Consider the following 15,972-nt stretch of genomic DNA (forward strand, 5'->3'; position numbering starts at 1 on the left):
AGTCACTCCTCAGCTTATAAACCCACAATGTTTGACCGACACACATCTGTGCCCATGCACTAAAACGTGTTCTGAATTTTTTTCCCGTATTTGGGGAAATTTATCCACCACCAGTGCACCACACATCTGTGCAGATCAACGTGATCTTTCTTTATGTAAATAAGGAAAAATATATAAAAATCCAAACCTCAGTATACTAAACGTGTCTTCCAACTGCGCTGTATCATTTATGCAAACGACATAAAGTAAAACACGTTTCTTATTGTAAATGTTTAATGAGCTGTTCAAGTAAACTGGTGGTGTTGATATTGTAAATCAATTAATTATCTATAGCTGGTCATCTTTCATTTTGTTTGGTTTACTTTTTTTTCTCACGAAGTTTATTAGTTTGTCCGCTCCTCTTGGTACGATTGTCTCCCAATTCATTCATACGCTATATTTGGACGTACTTGATTAGCCATGCGAGTCAATGATGTACTTAAAAGTTTTATAAATTTAACCTATATTTGCTACCTATATTTACTTAGCACTATAGCGGTTTGTATTGGGAATAAAACACTATGTAAACATTACACAATTTATGTCGGTACGATACAAAGGACGTTAATTTGGTACAAATACTTATATCTATGGGTCGAATACAAAACTCGCGCCACCGTACAAGACAGAACATAAAAACTACATAAAACATGTTTGTTCGAGGAGGCAATTCTAATGGAATATATAGAATATCTTCAGTATTGAAAGACATAGTGTAGAAAAAACGATCACGTTGATCGGCACACATGTTTGGTGCACTGGTGATAAATACTTTTCGCCAAATAAGGAGAAGTTTCAAAATATCACGTTAATATAGGTGTGCACAGATGTGTCGTGGTCAAACATTGTAGGTTTATAAGCTGAGAAGTGACTCCAGTTCCTCACAGACTCATCGTGACTGTACTCTTGTGACTGCACGCTCAACAACAAACCAACAAACATGAAATTCTTCAGGGTGAGTTTTCTTATGACATACAATACAAAATTATTTAACCAATATTTTTTTCTACGTATTTGTTTATCATAAAGTAAGTCATTGTAATCGTGCTCGTAAATGTTATCACATGTATTAACCTCTTTCCCGCGGCACAGGTACTCGGTATGATCGCCGCTCTGCTGCTCGCCGCACAAGTCGCGAGCGCTCTGGAGAATGCAGCCTCTGACGAAGTAGGTCTCCGTGGACCGAGAAATGTAGTAGACTCTAGCATCCTGAAAGAAGAAGATCTCGTTCCAGAGGGTAGTGGACCAAGTCCGCGCGGCCCGGGACACCACGACTGAACGATAACAACCAGAAATATAGAAACAACGACTGATTATGTAGAACTTATATTGTGATATAAATAAATTAAATATTTAATATTATGTCCTGCCTTTTTCTTTTACACAAAATATTATTATTCTAAATATTTTCTTGTTCGCAATTGTCTATATTCTTACTGTATCTTTTGTTAACTTTTCGCTGCCTATAACTTTTCTCGCACGAAGGCGGTAACCTGCCATTTGTCGCATTTACTGCCTCCAGGTAGAATTCTTAAATCCTCATCTTCAATATTAGAAAAAAAATGCCAAAATCAGAAAAGTGTCAAAAATCAATAAATAAAAGACAAGGTGTTTCTTAGGTATTGTAAGCTTAACTAGTTTGAAGCATACTTAGGCACCGAGAGAGTCGATTTGGTTAGTTAAAAGCAGTCAATTGTTTCATGGGAAATCGAAAGCAAAACTACTATGGATCTTTCTGATATTATAGGTTATGGTAAACGTCTGTAAAAAGGCATATTGGCTAAGGCCTATGGTACCTCCTATGGATCAGCTTAATACCTCCACGCGTTTCTGAGAAAAAGGGTCTTGACAGACAGACGGACGGACGGGCAACAAAGTGATCCTATAAGGGTTCCGTTTTTCCTTTTGAGGTACGGTACCCCTAAAAAAGAATGGATATAACTATATAACAGTTAAAAGAAAGAAGAGTTACTATCCAAATTTATAATAAGTAGTTAAGTAATTACATATATGTAAGGTATTCCGTCACTCCAATCTATAAATGTTGCAATAAATGTTGTTTCCAATTTCAAGTCTATTAATTAAATCTTTTTAAATTACGATATTCTCCACCATGGGCCACTATCATCGTACATTTTATAGGCAGCTGCTGTTCGAGACCATTCTTATGAGATCAAACATGGTATATATGCAGTAATCTGTTGAGGAGTTGTATGTTTCCGAGCCTACATCATGTTGTAGCTCAGGCTTACGGCTGCCATGTCTTGGAAGTACCACTGAATAATGATTCCTTATATTTACGCGAATGTTAGACATTAAAATTAAACTATTGTGCCACGATGCCTGTAAAGTCTTCGAAACTTCGGGAGATAATTAAAATATAAAACCCGCGATAAAAACCAGATAAATAATTTAATTTTAATAGTTCAACTGTACATTACTGAAGTTATAACATACAACATTTAAGATCAATCGGACCTGTAAAATTAAAGAACTAATAATCGTTAAACACCTCAGTAGGTCTTCCTAAATTATAGTCAAGAATCTTCTGGATTTTCAAACAACAAAAAACACATTAAAATCGGACTAAATATTAAAATGAACCTGTCATGGATCCTAATCCTATGTGCGGACTCTGCAGAGGAGACGTTGTCGATAAATTCTTTTTCTTTCCGACCTCATAAATATGAAGATATCAGTTTAAACCGTAGTCCCCCAACATACTACAGAAGCTTTGAAATGAGGATACTGAGACCGACGCAAACAATTGCCTTGAAAAAGTAATAAAATACTCCTAAAGCATTAAGCGATCCCTTCAACACATCCAATACAGCATGTCCTGCACCTTTCATCTGCGACCTACCCTTTTTAACTCCATTTTTAATTGAGATCTCCTTCATTTGATTAAGCTGTTGAACATTCTGCATTAAAAATTGGTATTACTTTACGAACCTTCATAAGATATTGTTTTAATATCCCACTATAGTTCCTGTTCGCACATCATCCGCATAGACGTTTGACATCACATACTATTCTCCAGGTCAGTATTTCCCAATCTATGCTTCGCGGCCTACTGATAGGTCGCGCGCGAATTTTGAATCGTCTTTGACAAATAGAACGATAGATCGACGGACCGGTGCCATCAGCCAGTCGACCACTGATTGATGTTAAAGTTAACTATTATAATTGCAATTCATGTTGCAGCTATAATAAATTAAAACTGGAAACAAGTACAACCTTTATCGTAACAGGTGTAGATGTAGGTGACGTAACACTTTATATGTAAATATGTTCTTACTTAACTACTTATTAAAAATTTGGAAACTAACACTTTTTTCTTTTTTTCTCATTATACACCAGAGGTGAGACCAGGGGCCGAAGTCAACACGCCGTCTTACAAATGTTTACGCCGATAGAAAACAAAAAAATATGTATGGGAATGACATATCCTAGTGACAGACTTGTCTTATGATAATATTTATGTCATTCCGTACATATTCTTATTTTCTATACGCGGTAACAATTGTAGAAAGGCGAAGATGCCTAGCCGAGAGGTTACTTCACCAGAATTTGTATATTTTTCAAAGGTGGGTTGCGGTATATTTAAGTTTGGGAACTTACTGCTCTAGGCGTGCTATCCTACTAATATTATAAATGCGAAAGTTTGTGAGGATGGATATATGGATGTATGTATGTTTGTTCCTCTTTCACGAAAAAACTACTGAGCAAATTAGGATGAATCTTTACAGTAATGTTGGTTGTAGATGAGAATAACACATAGACCATAATTTATCATAATTTTTTTGTAATTTGGTCGTAATATAACGATATTTATCAAGTTAGTTGAAAAAAAAATGGATCCCGGAAAACTCCTTCACGCGGGCGAAGCCGCGAGCAAAAGCTGGTATTTAAAAAAAAATCTCACAAACATTTTGGTATCATAAATCATATAAACTCGAACGCTGGAAACTAATAAGCGCTGTGACCTACAATGTCGGAAAAATTCATGATAGTATGATTTCGATCTCTCATCAAACAAGGTTAGAAACAATAGGTGGACTGCATTCTTTAGTACCAATTCAACTCTCCCCTACCATAAGTATGCTTAAATCGGTTAAGCTTACAATGCCCAAGAAACACTGTATCCCTTTTTTATTTTATTTTATCACTTTTCTGTTTCTGCATATATAATAAAATAAATAAAATAAAAAGCCTTTATTTCCACTACTCAACTTTACATTTAAAATTTAATCTTATACCTAGAAAGTTTTGTGACTTAATTTAATTAATTAGTAGTAGTCGCCTCTGCGGCGTAGGCCTCCCCTAGTTGCCTCCACACCTCTCTTACGCGTGCCTGTTGCATCCAGTTGCCTCCACATCTTTGATCAAAGGTATCCCTCCATCTTATCTTCGGTCTTCCTTTTTTCCTTTTGTTTTCCCTTGGTATCCACTCCGTTATGCGCTTTGCCCATCTATTATTTTCTAAGCGACATATGTGCCCAGCCCAGTTCCATTTTAGTGTTCTGATTCTTTTCCTTACATCTGCTATTTTTGTTTTATTTCTTATGATAGTGTTGCTTACTTTATCGGACAGTTGTAGTTGAAGCATACTCCTTTCCATTTTCCTTTGGCTGATTGCAAGTTTTTCCTCATCTATTTTCCTCAGTGACCATGTTTGGCAGCCATATGTCAGGCATGGTAAAATTGTCATATCATAAACTTTCTTTTTTATATGCATATTAATGGAATTGTTTTTCATAATTTCTTTCAGACCCCAATACTTTTTCCAAGCTAAAGCTATTCTTCTATGTATCTCTTTTTTGAGCTGTTCACAAACGAAACAAGTTGTCCCAAATAAATGTATTCTTCTACATATTCTAATCGGTTTAGACCTATTGTTATGTTCTGGTGTTCACTATTGGTGAGAACTTTTATTTTTGACATGTTCATTGATAGTCCAACTTTCAGACTCTCTGCTGCGAGTTCTGTAACCATAATTTTCCAGTTCTGGTGCACTCTTGGCGAATATGACTACATCGTCTGCGAAACGAAGATGGCTTAAAAATTCCCCGTCAATTTTCACTCCCCTTTCTTTCCAGTCTAAGCTTCTAAAAACAGATTCTAGTACTGCAGAGAAGAGCTTGGGGGACAATGGGTCTCCTTGTCGCACCCCTTTTTGTATGGGGAATTCCGTTCCGGTGCGCTCTAGTCGCACTTTAGCCTGACATTTAGAATATATGCTGCGTATTAACTTGATATACGTTTGATCTACGCCTTGTTGTGCTAGAGACGTCCATATAGCTTCGTAGTAGAGAGAATCAAAAGCTTTTGTGTAATCAATAAAACACATATACAAGTTTTCTCCATATTCATTCGCTTTCTCTATTATTTGTGTGACGACTTGAATGTGATCCATAGTAGAATATGTTTTGCGGAAACCCGCTTGTTCGCATGGTTGATTTTCATCTAAGCGGTTTTTATTCTATTGAGCATAATTTTCGAAAATATCTTATACAAGTTCGACATCAAACTAATTGGTCTATAATTTCCTAGTTCACTTCTGTCCCCCCTTTTTGTGCAGTAGTATGATTGTGGATTTCGACCACTGTTTTGGTGTCTGCATATATATGTATTAGAAAAAAAATGAACAGAGGCTGTAACCTCTGATACTTGGGGATGCAGATAAAGTCCTAGACAGAGAAACGTTAAAAAAAGATTCAGTAAAAGCAGAGGCAGTCATGAAGAAGAACAAGCATTACCAAGCAGAAATAATGCTTTAGAACAATATTTTGTGTAAACGACAAGCGTCGATGTAAAAGAAAGATCAGTACATAATATTAAATATTTAATTTATTTATATCACAATATAAGTTCTACATAATCAGTCGTTGTTTCTATATTTCTGTTTGCAATCGTTCAGTCGTGGTGTCCCGGGCCGCGCGGACTTGGTCCGCTACCGTCTGGAACGAGATCTTCTTCTTTCAGGACGCTAGAGTCTACTACATTTCCGGGTCCACGGAGGCCTGCTTCGTCAGAGGCTGCATTCTCCTGAGCGCTCGCGACTTGTGCGACGAGCAGCAGAGCGGCGATCATACCGAGTACCTGTGCCGCGGAAACGAGGTTAATACATGTGATAACATTTACGAGAACGATTATTATGACTTACTTTATAATAAAAATATAAAAGAGTAGAAAAGAAATATAGTACTGTAGATCATAAGAAAACTCACCCTGAAGAATTTCATGTTTGTTGGTTTGTTGTTGAGCGTGCAGTCACAAGAGTACAGTCAAGATGAGTCTGTGAGGAACTGGAGTCACTCCTCAGCTTATAAACCCACAATGTTTGACCGACACACATCTGTGCCCATGCACTAAAACGTGTTCTGAATTTTTTTCCCGTATTTGGGGAAATTTATCCACCACCAGTGCACCACACATCTGTGCAGATCAACGTGATCTTTCTTTATGTAAATAAGGAAAAATATATAAAAAATCCAAACCTCAGTATACTAAACGTGTCTTCCAACTGCGCTGTATCATTTATGCAAACGACATAAAGTAAAACACGTTTCTTATTGTAAATGTTTAATGAGCTGTTCAAGTAAACTGGTGGTGTTGATATTGTAAATCAATTAATTATCTATAGCTGGTCATCTTTCATTTTGTTTGGTTTACTTTTTTTTCTCACGAAGTTTATTAGTTTGTCCGCTCCTCTTGGTACGATTGTCTCCCAATTCATTCATACGCTATATTTGGACGTACTTGATTAGCCATGCGAGTCAATGATGTACTTAAAAGTTTTATAAATTTAACCTATATTTGCTACCTATATTTACTTAGCACCAATTTTTAAATTACGAAAAATTAAAATAAAAAGAAACAAGTAAGTCAGGAAAAAGGAAGCTTAGAAAGATATGTTTATATTTAGAACATAAAAACTACATAAAACATGTTTGTTCGAGGAGGCAATTCTAATGGAATATATAGAATATCTTCAGTATTGAAAGACATAGTGTAGAAAAACGATCACGTTGATCGGCACACATGTTTGGTGCACTGGTGATAAATACTTTTCGCCAAATAAGGAGAAGTTTCAAAATATCACGTTAATATAGGTGTGCACAGATGTGTCGTGGTCAAACATTGTGGGTTTATAAGCTGAGAAGTGACTCCAGTTCCTCATAGACTCAACGTGACTGTACTCTTGTGACTGCACGCTCAACAACAAACCAACAAACATGAAATTCTTCAGGGTGAGTTTTCTTATGACATACAATACAAAATTATTTAACCAATATTTTTTTCTACGTATTTGTTTATCATAAAGTAAGTCATTGTAATCGTGCTCGTAAATGTTATCACATGTATTAACCTCTTTCCCGCGGCACAGGTACTCGGTATGATCGCCGCTCTGCTGCTCGCCGCACAAGTCGCGAGCGCTCAGGAGAATGCAGCCTCTGACGAAGTAGGTCTCCGTGGACCGAGAAATGTAGTAGACTCTAGCATCCTGAAAGAAGAAGATCTCGTTCCAGAGGGTAGTGGACCAAGTCCGCGCGGCCCGGGACACCACGACTGAACGATAACAACCAGAAATATAGAAACAACGACTGATTATGTAGAACTTATATTGTGATATAAATAAATTAAATATTTAATATTATGTCCTGCCTTTTCTTTTACACAAAATATTATTATTCTAAATATTTTCTTGTTCGCAATTGTCTATATTCTTACTGTATCTTTTGTTAACTTTTCGCTGCCTATAACTTTTCTCGCACGAAGGCGGTAACCTGCCATTTGTCGCATTTACTGCCTCCAGGTAGAATTCTTAAATCCTCATCTTCAATATTAGAAAAAAAATGGCAAAATCAGAAAAGTGTCAAAAATCAATAAATAAAAGACAAGGTGTTTCATAGGTATTGTAAGCTTAACTAGTTTGAAGCATACTTAGGCACCGAGAGAGTCGATTTGGTTAGTTAAAAGCAGTCAATTGTTTCATGGGAAATCGAAAGCAAAACTACTATGGATCTTTCTGATATTATAGGTTATGGTAAACGTCTGTAAAAAGGCATATTGGCTAAGGCCTATGGTACCTCCTATGGATCAGCTTAATACCTCCACGCGTTTCTGAGAAAAAGGGTCTTGACAGACAGACGGACGGACGGGCAACAAAGTGATCCTATAAGGGTTCCGTTTTTCCTTTTGAGGTACGGAACCCTAAAAAGAATGGATATAACTATATAACAGTTAAAAGAAAGAAGAGTTACTATCCAAATTTATAATAAGTAGTTAAGTAATTACATATATGTAAGGTATTCCGTCACTCCAATCTATAAATGTTGCAATGAATGTTGTTTCCAATTTCAGGTCTATTAATTAAATCTTTTTAAATTACGATATTCTCCACCATGGGCCACTATCATCGACATTTTACAGGCAGCTGCTGTTCGAGACCATTCTTATGAGATCAAACATGGTATATATGCAGTAATCTGTTGAGGAGTTGTATGTTTCCAAGCCTACATCATGTTGTAGCTCAGGCTTACGGCTGCCATGTCTTGGAAGTACCACTGAATAATGATTCCTTATATTTACGCGAATGTTAGACATTAAAATTAAACTATTGTGCCACGATGCCTGTAAAGTCTTCGAAACTTCGGGAGATAATTAAAATATAAAACCCGCGATAAAAACCAGATAAATAATTTAATCTTAATAGTTCAACTGTACATTACTGAAGTTATAACATACAACATTTAAGATCAATCGGACCTGTAAAATTAAAGAACTAATAATCGTTAAACACCTCAGTAGGTCTTCCTAAATTATAGTCAAGAATCTTCTGGATTTTCAAACAACAAAAAACACATCAAAATCGGACTAAATATTAAAATGAACCTGTCATGGATCCTAATCCTATGTGCGGACTCTGCAGAGGAGACGTTGTCGATAAATTCTTTTTCTTTCCGACCTCATAAATATGAAGATATCAGTTTAAACCGTACTCCCCCAACATACTACAGAAGCTTTGAAATGAGGATACTGAGACCGACGCAAACAATTGCCTTGAAAAAGTAACAAAATACTCCTAAAGCATTAAGCGATCCCTTCAACACATCCAATACAGCATGTCCTGCATCTGCGACCTACCCTTTTTAACTCCATTTTTAATTGAGATCTCCTTCATTTGATTAAGCTGTTGAACATTCTGCATTAAAAATTGGTATTACTTTACGAACCTTCATAAGATATTGTTTTAATATCCCACTATAGTTCCTGTTCGCACATCATCCGCATAGACGTTTGACAACACATACTATTCTCCAGGTCAGTATTTCCCAATCTATGCTTCGCGGCCTACTGATAGGTCGCGCGCGAATTTTGAATCGTCTTTGACAAATAGAACGATAGATCGACGGACCGGTGCCATCAGCCAGTCGACCACTGATTGATGTTAAAGTTAACTATTATAATTGCAATTCATGTTGCAGCTATAATAAATTAAAACTGGAAACAAGTACAACCTTTATCGTAACAGGTGTAGATGGAGGTGACGTAACACTCTATATGTAAATATGTTGTTACTTAACTACTTATTACAAATTTGGAAACTAACTCTTTTTTCTTTTCTTCTCATTATACACCAGAGGTAAGACCAGGGGCCGAAGTCAACACGCCGCCTTAAAAATGTTTACGCCGATAGAAAACAAAAAAATATGTATGGGAATGACATATTCTAGCGACAGACTTGTCTTATGATAATATTTATGTCAATCCTGTACATATTCTTATTTTCTATTAGCGGTAACAATTGTATAAAGGCGAAGATGCCTAGCCGAGAGGATACTTCATCAGAATTTGTACATTTTTCTAAGGTGGGTTGCGGTATATTTAAGTTTGGGAACTTACTGCTCTAGGCGTGCTATACTATTACTATATAAATGCGAAAGTTTGTGAGGATGGATATATGTATGTATGTTTGTTCCTGTTTCACGAAAAAACTACTGAACAGATTAGGATGAATCTTTACAGTAATGTTGGTTGTAGATGAGAATAACACATAGACTATAATTTATCATAATTTTGTATAATTTGGTCGTAATATAACGATATTTATCAAGTTAGTCGGAAAAAATAATTATCCCGGAAACTCCTTCACGCGGGCGAAGCCGCGAGCAAAAGCTGGTATTTTATGATTTTTCTCATAAAAATGTTGGTATCATAAATCATAAAAACTCGAACGCTGGAAACTAATAAGCACTGTAACATACAATGTCGGAAAAATTCATGGTAGTATGATTTCGATCTCTTATCAAACAAGGTTAGAAACAATAGTTTGACCGCGTTCTTAAGTACCAATTCCACTCTCGCCTACCTTAAGTATGCTAAAATCGGTTAAGCTTACAATGCCCAAGAAACACTGTATCCCTTTTTATTTTATTTTATCACTTTTCTGCTTATGCACATAATATGCATTAGAAAAAGAATTAACAGAGGTTGTAGCCTCTGATACTTGGGGATTCAGATAAAGTCGTAGGCAGAGAAACGTTAAAAAAAGATTCAGTAAAAGCAGAGGCAGTCATGAACAAGAACAAGCATTTCCAAGCAGAAATCATGCTTTAGAATAATATTTTGTGTAAACGACAAGCGTCAATGTAAAAGAAAGATCAGTACATAATATTAAATATTTAATTTATTTATATCACAATATAAGTTCTACATTATCAGTCGTTGTATCTATATTTCTGTTTGTAATTGTTCAGTCGTGGTGTCCCGGACCGCGTGGACTTGGTCCGCTACCCTCTGGAACGAGATCTTCTTCTTTCAGGACGCTAGAGTCTACTGCATTTCTCGGTCCACGGAGACCTACTTCACCAGAGGCTGCATTCTCCTGAGCGCTCACGACTTGTGCGGCGAGCAGCAGAGCGGCGATCATACCGAGTACCTGTGCCGCGGGAAAGAGGTTAATACATGTGATAACATTTACGAGCACGATTACTATGACTTGCTTTATAATAAAAATAGAAAAAAAATAGAAAAGAAAATTGTTAGAAAACATAGTATTGTAGATCATAAGAAAACTCACCCTGAAAAATTTCATGTTTGTTGGTTTGTTGTTGAGCGTGCAGTCACAAGAGTACAGTCACGATGAGTCTATGAGGAACTGGAGTCACTCCTCAGCTTATAAACCCACAATGTTTGACCGAGACACATCTGTACCCATGCTGTAAAACGTGCTCTGAATTTTTAACCCATATTTGGTGAAATGTATCCGCCACTAGTGCACCACACACCTGTGCGGATCAACGTGATGTTTCTTTATGCAAATAAGAAAAAATATGTTAATAATACAAACCTCAGTATACTAAACGTGTCGTCCAACTGCGCTGTATCATTTATGCAAACGACATAAAGTATAACACGTTTCTTATTGTAAATGTTTAATGAGCTGTACAAATAAACTGATGATGATGATATTGTAAAGGAATTAATTATTATCTATTGCTGGTCACCTTCCATTTTGTTTGTTTTTTTTTCTCACGAATTTTATTAGTTTGTCCACTCCTCTTGGTACGATTGTTTCTCCATTCCTCTATACGCTACATTTGGACTTACTTGATTTACCATGAAGAGTCGATGATGTACTTAAAAGTTTTGTAAATGTAACCTTTATTTGCTATTTATACTTAGCACAAATTTTTCAATTACCAAGAATAAAATAAAAAGAAACAAGGAAGTGAGGAAGAAGGAAGATTAGAAAGATATGTTTATCTTTAGAACTTAAAAACTACATATAACATGTTTGTTCGAGGAGTCAATTCTAATGGAAGAGTTTAGCAGTATACAGCTATAGAATATCTTCAGTATTGTAAGACATAGTGCAGAAAAAACGATCACGTTGATCGGCACACATGTGTGATGCAAATATGGTGGTAAATACTTTTCGCCAAATAAGGAGAAGTTTCAAAATATCACGTTAAAATAGGTATGCACAGATGTGTCGCGATCAAACATTGTGGGTTTATAAGCTGAGGAGTGACTCCAGTTCCTCACAGACTCATCGTGACTGTACTCTTGTGACTGCACGCTCAACAACAAACCAACAAACATGAAATTCTTCAGGGTGAGTTTTCTTATGACATACAATACTATATTTTCTTATCAATTTGTTTTTCTACTTTTGTTTTTTTATTATAAAGTATGTAATAGTGATTATACTCGTAAATGTTAGCACATTTGTTAACCTCTTTCCCGCGGCACAGGTACTCGGTATGATCGCCGCTCTGCTGCTCGCCGCACAAGTCGCGAGCGCTCAGGAGAATGCAGCCTCTGGCGAAGTAGGCCTCCGTGGACCGATAAATGTAGTAGACTCTAGCATACTGAAAGAAAAAGATCTCGTTCCAGAGGGTAGCGGACCAAGTCCACGCGGTCCGGGACACCAACAATGTCCGGGACACAATAAATGCAATTAGAAATAGAGCAATAATGACTGATAATTTATAACTTATTTTGAGATACAAATAAATTTAATACTTAATATTACGTCTTGACTTTTCTTTTACTTCTTTTACACCAACGCTTATCATTTACACAAAATATTATTATTCTAAATATTTCTTCTTGTTTACGACTGTCTATTTTCTTACTGAATCATTTGGTAACTTTTGCCTATAACTTTTCCTGCATGAAGGCGGTTATCTGCCATTTGTCGCAATTGCTGCCCCTGGGTAGGATCCTCAAGTATCTGTATCAGTATATAAGTTAACGTAAGCAATTAAAAGCATACTTCAGGATGGAGAGAGTCGAATTGGTACTGAAGAACGTAGTCAACTATTGTTTTTATTCTTGTTGCATTGGAGATCGAAATCAATCTACTATGGATTTTTCTGACATTGTGTTATGATGCTAATTAGTTCAGTTTAAATGATTTACGAGAACAAAATTCTTTTGAGTAAAGTTATAAGCTACCGAATGCTTAGAGCAGTAGGTTCCCAAATTTAACTGAGCGGTGACGCGCCTTACAAAAAATTCAAAGTTCTGGTGTCGCAGCCTATTGGCTAGGCGTCTTTGCCTTTCTACAATCGTTAACGCCTATTGATAATAAAGATATGTACAGGAATGACATAAGTATCACAAGATAACTCTGTCGCTAGTATTCATTCCCATGCATATTTCGCTAGGATTCATTCCCAATGCCCATACATATTTTTTGTTTTCTGTCAGTATAAACGATTGTTAGACGGCATGTTGGCTACGGCCCCTGGTCTCACCTTTGGAGTATAATAAGAAAAATAGAAAAAGAGTGACTATCCAAATTTGTAATAAGTAGTTAAGTAATAACATATTTACATATAAAGTGTTCCGTTACCTCCATCTATACCTGTTACGATAAAGGTTGTACTTGTTTCCAATTTTATGTTATTATAGATGCATCACGAATTGCAATTATAATAGTTAACTTTAACATCAATCAGTAGTCGACTGGCTGATGGCACCGGTCGTATCGTTCTATTTGTCAAAGACGATTCAAAATTCGCACGTGACCTATCAGTAGGCCGCGACGCATAGATTGGGAAATACTGACCTGGAGAATAATATGTGATGTCAAACGTCTATGCGGATGATGTGCGAAAAGAAACTATAGTGGGATATTAAAACAATATCTTATGAAGGTTCGTAAAGTAATACCAATTTTTAATGCAGATTGTTCAACAGCTTAATCAAATGCCGGAGATCTCAATTAAAAATGGAGTTAGAAAGAAAAAACAGTTAGAAAGGATAGGTCGCAGGTTAAAGATGCAGGTCGTGCTGTGTTGGATGTGTCGAAGGGATCGCTTGATGCTTTAGGAGTATTTTGTTTTCTTTCCAAGGCAATTGATTGCGTCGGTCACAATATCCTCATTTCAAAGCTTCTCTGTTATGGTATTACGGGAGTAGGTTTTAAACTGATATCTTCAAATTTATCAGGTCGAAAACAAAAAGAATTTATTGACAACGTCTCCTCTGCAGAGTCCGCAGATTGGATTAGGATCCATGACGGGTTCATTCTAATATTTAGTCCGATTTTGATGTTTCATTTGTTGTTTGAAAATCCAGATGATTCTTGGCAATAATTTAGGAAGATCTATTGAGGTGTTTAACGATTATTAGTTCTTTAATTTCACAGGTCCGATTGATTTTAAATGTTGAGTATTATAACTTCAGTGAAGTACAGTTATAGTATCAAAATTAAACTTTTTTTCGGGTTTTTATCGCGGTTTTTATATTTTAATTATCTCCCGATGTTTCGAAGACTTTACAGCCTTCGTGGCATAATAGGTAAATTTTAATGTCTACCACTCGCGTAAACATAAGAAATCATTATTCGGTGGTACTTCCAAGACGTGGCAGCCATAAGCCTGAGCTACAACATGACGTAGGCTCGGAAACATCCAACTCCTCAGCAAATTACTGCACATATACCATGTTTGATCTCATAAGAATGGTCTCGAACAGCAGCTACTAGTAAATTGTCGATGATAGTGGCCCATGGTGCAGAATATCGTAATTTAAAAATATTTTATTAATATACCTAAAACTGGAAACAAAGTTCATTGCAACATTTATAGATTGTGGTGAGGGAATACCTTATATGTATGTAATTACTTAACAACTTATTATGAATTTGAATAGTAACTCTTCTTACTTTTAACTTTTATATAGTTATACCCATTCTTTTTAGGGTTCCGTACCTCAAAAGGAAAAACGGAACCCTTAGAGGATCACTTTGTAGTCCGTCCGTCCGTCTGTCTATCAAGACCCTTTTTCTCAGGAACGCGTGAGGGTATTAAGCTGATCCATAGGAGGAACCATAGGCCGTAACCAATATGCCTTTTTACAGTCGTTTACCATAACCTATATGAGAAAGATCCATAGTAGTTTGCTTTCGATTTCCCATGAAACAATTGACCGCGTTTTTAACTAACCAAATCTATTCTCTCGGTGCCTAAGTATGCTTCAAACTAGTTAAGCTTACAATACATAAGAAACACTTTGTCTTTTTTTATTGAATTTTAACACTTTTCTGATTTTGCTATTTTTTTTTTTCTAATATTGAGGATGAGGATTTGACGATTCTACCTGGGGGCAGTAAATGTGACAAATAGCATGTTACCGCCTTCGTGCGAGAAAAGTTATAGGCAGCGAAAAGTTAACAAAAGATACAGTAAGAATATAGATAATTGCGAACAAGAAAATATTTAGAATAATAATATTTTGTGTAAAAGAAAAGGCAGGACATAATATTAAATATTTAATTTATTTATATCACAATATAAGTTCTACATTATCAGTCGTTCTTTCAATATTTCTGTTTGCAATCGTTCAGTCGTGGTGTCCAGGGCCACGTGGACTTGGTCCGCTACCCTCTGGAACGAGATCTTCTTCTTTCAGGATGCTAGAGTCTACTACATTTCTCGGTCCACGGAGTCCTACTTCGCCAGAGGCTACATTCTCCTGAGCGCTCGCGACTTGTGCGGCGAGCAGCAGAGCGGCGATCATACCGAGTACCTGTGCCGCGGGAAACAGGTTAATACATGTGATAACATGTACGAGTACGATTACTATGACTTACTTAATAATAAAAATGTTAAAAATAGAAAGAAAATTGTTAGAAAACATAGTATTGTAGATCATAAGAAAACTCACCCTGAAGAATTTCATGTTTGTTGGTTTGTTGTTGAGCGTGTAGTCACAAGAGTACAGTCACGATGTGTCTGTGAGGAACTGGAGTCACTCCTCAGCTTATAAACCCACAATGTTTGCCCGCGACACATCTGTGCCCATGCTCTAAAACGTGCTCTGAAATTTTACCCATATTTGGTGAAATGTATCCACCGCCAGTGCACCACACATCTGTGCCGATCAACGTGATCTTTCTTTATGCAAATAAAG

At 36.4% G+C, this 15,972-nt stretch overlaps 3 long non-coding RNA genes across 3 annotated transcripts; all 3 read left to right on the plus strand.

Annotated features, from left to right (window-relative positions):
• Positions 1 to 913: 913 nt before the first annotated feature.
• On the plus strand, positions 914 to 1,401 carry LOC119190241. Its single transcript, XR_005112828.1, has 2 exons — positions 914 to 994; positions 1,132 to 1,401. It is a non-coding gene; the product is annotated as an uncharacterized LOC119190241 (long non-coding RNA).
• Positions 1,402 to 7,230: 5,829 nt separating this feature from the next.
• LOC119190240 lies at positions 7,231 to 7,529 on the plus strand. The gene is made up of 2 exons (XR_005112827.1): positions 7,231 to 7,292; positions 7,430 to 7,529. It is a non-coding gene; the product is annotated as an uncharacterized LOC119190240 (long non-coding RNA).
• A 4,553-nt stretch (positions 7,530 to 12,082) lies between these two features.
• On the plus strand, positions 12,083 to 12,582 carry LOC115443781. Its single transcript, XR_003938649.1, has 2 exons — positions 12,083 to 12,163; positions 12,303 to 12,582. It is a non-coding gene; the product is annotated as an uncharacterized LOC115443781 (long non-coding RNA).
• The last annotated feature ends 3,390 nt before the right edge of the window (positions 12,583 to 15,972 follow it).

This window comes from Manduca sexta, chromosome 23 (assembly GCF_014839805.1).
Source record: "Manduca sexta isolate Smith_Timp_Sample1 chromosome 23, JHU_Msex_v1.0, whole genome shotgun sequence".
Taxonomy (NCBI): Eukaryota; Metazoa; Arthropoda; class Insecta; order Lepidoptera; family Sphingidae; genus Manduca; species Manduca sexta.